This window comes from the organism of the source record quoted next, unplaced genomic scaffold (genome assembly GCF_019419815.1).
Source record: "Pyrus x bretschneideri cultivar Hongxiangsu unplaced genomic scaffold, Pyrus_bretschneideri_v1 Contig16, whole genome shotgun sequence".
NCBI lineage: Eukaryota > Viridiplantae > Streptophyta > Magnoliopsida > Rosales > Rosaceae > Pyrus > Pyrus x bretschneideri.
In genome coordinates this window covers 4105718-4112826 of record NW_025999457.1, presented here as the reverse complement: position 1 = coordinate 4112826, position 7109 = coordinate 4105718, and positions in this window count along the sequence as shown.

Below are 7109 nucleotides of genomic sequence, written 5' to 3'. Positions count from 1 at the left end.
TGTTATCCTATCATGTTAATTATTGGTGTATTTTGAGAGAGCAAGGGAGGAGCATGAACTTTGGATAATATTCTGTACATATTAGCTACCAAGGAAAGCTATAAACCAGCATCTTTTCCATCTACAGAAATTTTACTTACCTTGATCAAAATACACTTCTCACCCTACATTTTGACATTCAAAACGGCCATGACTTCACTCGTTTCTCAGCACCTATGCCCGCTTCCATAACATCGCCACCGCCACAACAACGAGCACACGACAGGGACAAATGCCGCAGATGAACCTACTAGACATACATACACAAGAACCACTTCGCCTCTGCATTCAAATACTTCAAATTGTGTCCACCCGATCAATGACATCCAGTGCTTTGCTCCGGTTGAAGTCAAAGTCAATGATTGGAACGGAGGATGGCCTCCTGATTGGAAATGGATCCTTCCTACGTTCACTTGTTGGGGAGTGGTTACTACTCTTGCTCAGCCGAGTATGCTTGCTGAACACAGAAGTCTAGAGGTAGCATAACCCCACCGAAATATGCTTCCCAAACTTACCTGGATACAACCCACTCTCACACCAAAAGTCGGTTGCTCCACACTAAGATAAACCCCATTATGAACACATTGAAGCCTAAAAAGGCATTGAAACTTAAAACCTGCTAGCTTACAGTAAACAAAACTGTATTTTCACTACCGTATTAAGTAGTTCACTGACGATACCACATACTTGTTTATACTGAAGTAAAAGAAAAGGAAAAAAATATTATCACAGAGGTTGAAAATTTAGGAGATGAATATAACATCATCAACTCACAAGAAGATCAATTTGAGTGATAATATTTGCATAATGCAAGGCAAGACCAGCATTTCCAATATAAAAATTCCATCCGAACTTTTGACGCATACCTGCATTTCCAAATGCTTCATGAATCTCCATATGTAAGAAATGAACAACATCGACAAGTTTCTCCACGACCTGTAAATAAGAGATATAAGTGTAGAGCTTCAAAGGAAATTCTATTGGCACAGTGTACCCACAATCATCGTTCAACAACCCAGAACTTAAGCACAAGACATAGAATTCACACATCCTAGAATATTCTCAAAATGTCATAATAAAAAGAACAATCTTTATATTTCTTCAGAACCAAACAATCTAAATCAAATAAAATTAAAGGTCCCCTCCCTCTCGCTGGCTTTGTTTGTTTATTTTTTTTTTCTTTTCTCCAAAAAACCAATTAAGTAATTTGCTTTCCTAGAGTGGTTTAGGCTTTAATGTCTTTTTATGACATCCCTTCTAGAAATTCGGAAGAAGGGTACTTTAAAATATATGGGTGCATTCTCTAGCCGCAAATTGAAGCTTCCAAAGTTTTATGATGTGACTAACAAATATATACTATCCAATTTATGTGTGCTGCATTCGATCAACAGAAAGTTATTTTCAGTTGCACATAGCTGAGATACACAAATAGAAATACTGACTTGCTACCTCTTCCAAAATTCGGGACCAAAGTGATTTTTTCTTCAAACTTGTCACAAGCTTCCTTTGACTCTTCAACTCTGCTCTCAAGATTGCAAGGCTATCTCAAGATTGCACCTAGGCGATTAGAGTTGCTTGAGAGTATGAGTTTTATATCTGAAAAAAAAAGTGATTCATTTTAATCTTTTAAAAATATGAGAATCATACGACCTTTAGTACTACGGTTGTGATATTTCTTTTTATTTATAAGTGAGATGTTATATATTCGATTCTCGTTAAAGGCGAGTTTGAACCACTTTATACCCCTACCCCTTAGGGTAGATAAAATCGTTTGTTTACAATAATTGACTTGCATGGATCTTTGAACTTTAAGTTATTTTGAATTTAGAGCGTTATTTATTTCAGTTTAATTCACTATACTAAACGGACCTTAGCAATTTCTTTTTCTAGTTACTAATACTACAATTTAACAATACTTTTAGCTGCTTATAAGTCACATGTTTTAAATCCAACTCTTAAAAAATAATTTCAAAATCAAAGTATGGAACTTATTTCGATTTCGTAATCACCCAGAACAACATACATGGGATTTCGTTTCTAGATAAGAGACAAGTCAACTCTAAAAGTGAGAGTTGAGACGACTTTGCGCTTGCTCATGTCATGATATTTAGCATGGTTTTTCTTCTTTTAATGCAACGCCTTCCCTAGCAGCGATTACTTATAAGTGCATGCAAGGTCCTTTCTACCATTTTTCATGGGATTAATGTATATTTATAAGCGCCGTAGATGAACTTTGGATAAATGTTATCCCATCAAGTCAATTTAACTTAGATTGATCAAAATACACTTCTCACCCTACATTTTGACATTCAAAAACGGCCATCACTTCTCTCGTTTCTCAACATCCATGCCTGCTTCCATAAGATCGCCACCGCCACAACAAAGAGTACACGACAGGGACAAATGCCGCAGATGAACTTACTAGACATACATACAGAAGAACCACTTCGCATGTGCATTCAAATACTTCGAATTGTGTCCACCCGATCAATGACATCCAGTGCTTTGCTACGGTCGAAATCAAAGTCAATGATAGGAACGGAGGATGGCCTCCTGATTGGAAATGGATCCTTCCTACGTTCGCTTGTCGGGGATATTGACTAGCATAAGAAGGGTAGTATGGTCAATGTCACAAATGTGTAAAAGTGATATAAAAGACAGTTAGTTAGTTAGAGATGGGAGGTTTTAAAGCTTAGGAGATAAGATAACATTTGTGTATATAAGTGTGAAATATCTTGTAAGCAGTGATCAGATTGTAATACACAAAATATCATATCTCACTTTATTTCTCTTTTCTATCATTCTTTCTCTCTCTTCTCTACTGTATTTTCTGGTTTTCTTGATGAACACTGTTATCATGGTATCAATCGCTCGGACGATTCTTGGTGCCGTTTCTTCCGCTGCAGTTTAAAGAATTGCGAGTGATGGTTAATGTTGGCTGCAAGATCACAGCGTTTCTTTGTCAAAAAGGGGCAAAGGGTTCGTTCATATCAGGTTCTTGGTTTCTGTTTTCGCATTGCACACCATCTGTTTGTGATATGTTCTAGGTGAAGAGTGTGTGTTTTCATTTTATGAATTTGAAGGCCGATAGCCATTTTTTAGCAAGATCAAAGGCTGATAGCCATTATTTGAGTTTGTAAGAGGTCGATAGCCATTGTTTGATTGTGATAAGTGCTTGTGTGTCAGAGAAAGGAAAAGGCCGATAGCCATTGGCAAAGAAGGGTAGCATATTTAGGGATTAAGATCATATTTTGGTTAGGTGTTTGGTATTCAAATGCCGTCTAATGTCAAGATTGAAGGGTTGCTTGGGATGCTTACGGTCAAGCTTCAGGATGACAATTTTGTTAAATGGAGCTTCCAGTTCCAGTCTGTTCTTCGGGGATATGATCTTTTTGATCATTTCACGAGTGAAGATCCATGTCCTCCGAGATTTGTTATTAATACAGAGTCCGGAGTTACTACTGAAATTACTGTGGCATATAAAGATTGGGTGAAGAAGGATCTAGCCTTGCTCAGTCTTCTCATTGCTACACTGTCTGATGATGTTATGGAACACATTATTGGTAGTAAGACAGCGTGTGAGGCCTGGACTTGTTTACAAGAAAGATTTGCGTTTGTCTCTATGGTTAGAATCAATCAACTGAAAAGTGAGTTCCACACTATCCAAAAAGGTGGGGAATCTGTGGATAGGTTTCTTTTAAGGGTTAAAGCCATTAAGGATCAACTAGTTTCTGCTGGAGAAAGGATCACTGAGAATGATTTTCTTATAGCTGTGCTATCTGGTTTACCTCCTGAGTTTGAGATGATAAAGACTGTGATATTGGCTCGGGATTCTCCGCTTTCATATAAAGATTTGAGGGCTCAACTTCTTGGGGTAGAGGCTAATATTGAATCACGAATGAAGTCTTTGAGTACATCCATGGCAGCAATGTATGTTCATGGAGATGGATCTGGCTCCAGTGCTTTTCAGAATAATCATACTGGTTTTGAAGTTGGGGAAAGTTCCAACTCTCACAGATTTCAAGGGGAGTTTGATGGTGACCATTCCAATGCATTTCATGGTGGTTCAGGTTTTGTGGGGAATAGTGACAGGTTTGTCCAGAACACCAATTTCTCAGGGGGCAATAGGAGGTATAATGGCAATTCTAACAATGGTAATTTTGATCATAGAAGTACTAATGGTTCAAGAAACTTCTCTGGTAATGGAAATCCATCTGGTCCTAGAGGGAACAATGGCAGTTTTAATGGCAATTTTTCTGGCAATGGTAAAAGTGTTCAGTCACAGAATGACAGTAGTTTCTCTGGTAATGGTTTTCAAAAGAGTAATACCTGGAATGGCAACACATCCTATAGATCTGGTGTGTCACCCGAGTGTCAAATATGTTATAGGATGGGACATACAGCAGCTAATTGCTATCACAGGGCTGCCACTGGAAATTCAGGGTTCCTTGCTTGTCAGATTTGTGGGAAAAGAGGACATATTGCCCTGGAGTGTTATCATCGCAATAATTTTGCTTATCAGGGTACTCCACCACCCTCTTCCTTGACTGCAATGACTGCACAGGCTCATATTGGACAGAATACATCACAGAACACTGGACATGGGTTATCCCCTGGGGATACTTGGATTTTGGACACAGGAGCTACACATCACATGACTTCCAATGTTCATGCACTCTCTCAAGTCAATTCATACAATGGCGATGAGAAGATAACTATTGGAAATGGTGAAGGTTTGGCAGTCAAGAACATTGGTTCTTCTACAATTACAACTCCAAATAATGCTTTAATTCTGCATAATGTGTTGCATGTGCCTCAAATTACTGCCAATCTTCTTTCTGTTAAGATGTTATGCAAAGATAATGGATGTTGGTTTATTTGTGATGATGTGGATTTCTTTATACAGGACAAAGCAACAAGGGTGATTTTGTACCACGGAAGGAGTGATGATGGGGAACTTTTCAAGATTCCAGCCACTGTTTTTGATAACTCATTTGCTACAAGGTTGAGTCGATGTGTTGCATTCTTGGGACAGAAAGTAAGGACTGCGATTTGGCATCAAAGGCTGGGACATCCATCAGGGGATATTTTAGCTAGAATGTTGAAGACTGCTGAAATTAGTACTAGTAAAGATTCTTGTTCAACTTTGTGTTCATCTTGTGTACAAGGAAAAATGTGTAGACAAGTATTTCCAGTAAGACAAAATAAAGCTAAGTGTTTGTTTAAGAAAGTCCACTCAGATGTATGGGGACCATCTCTAATCCCATCTATAGAAGGCTATAAGTACTACATTTCTTTTGTAGATGAATTTTCCAGATTCATGTGGATTTTTCCTATGATCAATAAATCAGAAGCTTGTTCAATTTTTGTGAAGTTCACAGCGTTTGTGTTTAATCAGTTTCATGATTCAATTAAGTGTTTTTAGTCTAATGGGGGAGGTGAGTATATGAGTAAACCATTTAAGGAGTTTCTAGCAAGTAAGGGTATTTCCCACATGATTTCCTGTCCTTATACTCCTCAGCAAAATGGTATTGCTGAAAGGAGACATCGTCATGTAGTAGAAACTGCTATTACTTTAATGGCAGAAGCAAGTTTGCCTCAAATGTTCTGGTATCATGCATGTGCCCATGCAATTCTCTTGATTAACAGAATGCCATCTCAAGTCTTAGAGTTTCAGTCTCCTTATCAAATATTGTTTGGACACACACCAGATATTCATAGCTTTAGGGTCTTTGGTACTGCCATTTATCCCTTCCTGCGCCCATATACCAGTAATAAGTTTCAACCTAGATCTTCACTTTGTGTTTTTCTTGGTTATGCCTTGGGATACAAAGGAGCTATCTGCTTTGATATAAACACTGGTAAATTGATATTGTCCAGGCATGTTATATACAATGAGGAAGTGTTTCCCTATAAAACAGACCTATCTCGAGGGTGTTTTCGTTCTGGACAGTCTAAGAACATATCAGGTGATGTGGTTGTGGTTCAAATGCCTATTCCTGCAGTTCATAGTACAGTATCTGTATCCAGTGCAGCTTCAACATTAGATCCAGTTTCTTAGCAACAAGTGTCCAATGTGCAATCCAGTTCTGAAATGGAAGCTTCTCATGACTCTGTTAATCGTTCTAGCTACTCACAACCATCAGCTTCCCATCATCACTCCACTGCAGACGTCAATGCATCACCCTTGTTGTCTGTCCATCAGAGTTCCCCCTGGAGGTATCGATTCCTATCTCTTCCTAATTCAGTGAACATTCTGACAATCATTCCATGTCCTCAGATGCAGCGTCTATTCATCTCATGGTTACACGATTGAAAAGTGGGACTATACAACGACAAGATTATGCTGCTTATTTGACATCTTTTCCAGAACTCCAGTCTTTACATGTTACAGCAGATGAAGTGTTCTCTGGTGGCTATTCTTTTGTGACAGACATTACTGATACTAAAGAACCTTCTAATTTTCGAAAAGCTGCAAGTCTTCCCCATTGGCAGCAAGCTATGCAGGAAGAATATGACTCTCTCCGGGCTCAGGGGACTTGGCAGCTAGTTCCATATCCTAGTAATAGATCTGTGGTTGGTAGTAAATGGGTTTACAAGGTCAAAAAGAAGTCTGATGGTAGTGTATCGAGATACAAAGCTCGATTGGTGGCTCAAGGGTTTTCACAGGAGCATGGACTTGATTATTCCAAGACTTTTAGTCCTGTTGTTCGCCATACAATAGTAAGAATCATTCTTGCTATAGCTGTGATGAATCACTGGGAATTGAAACAATTGGACATTAAAACTGCATTCTTGCATAGGGATTTACAAGAAGAGGTTTATATGCACCAACCTCAAGGTTTTGTTGATCCCACCTGTCCCACTTATGTCTGTAAACTTGTTAAATCTCTGTATGGCCTTAAACAGGCACCAAGGGCCTGGAATTCTAAGTTTACCACCTATCTGTGTGCTATGGGATTTCATGCTTCCTTGTCTGACACAAGTTTGTTTGTCAAGAACACTGGTGCTAATATCATTATTCTCCTTCTCTATGTGGATGATATAATTTTGATAGGCTCGAATTCTGT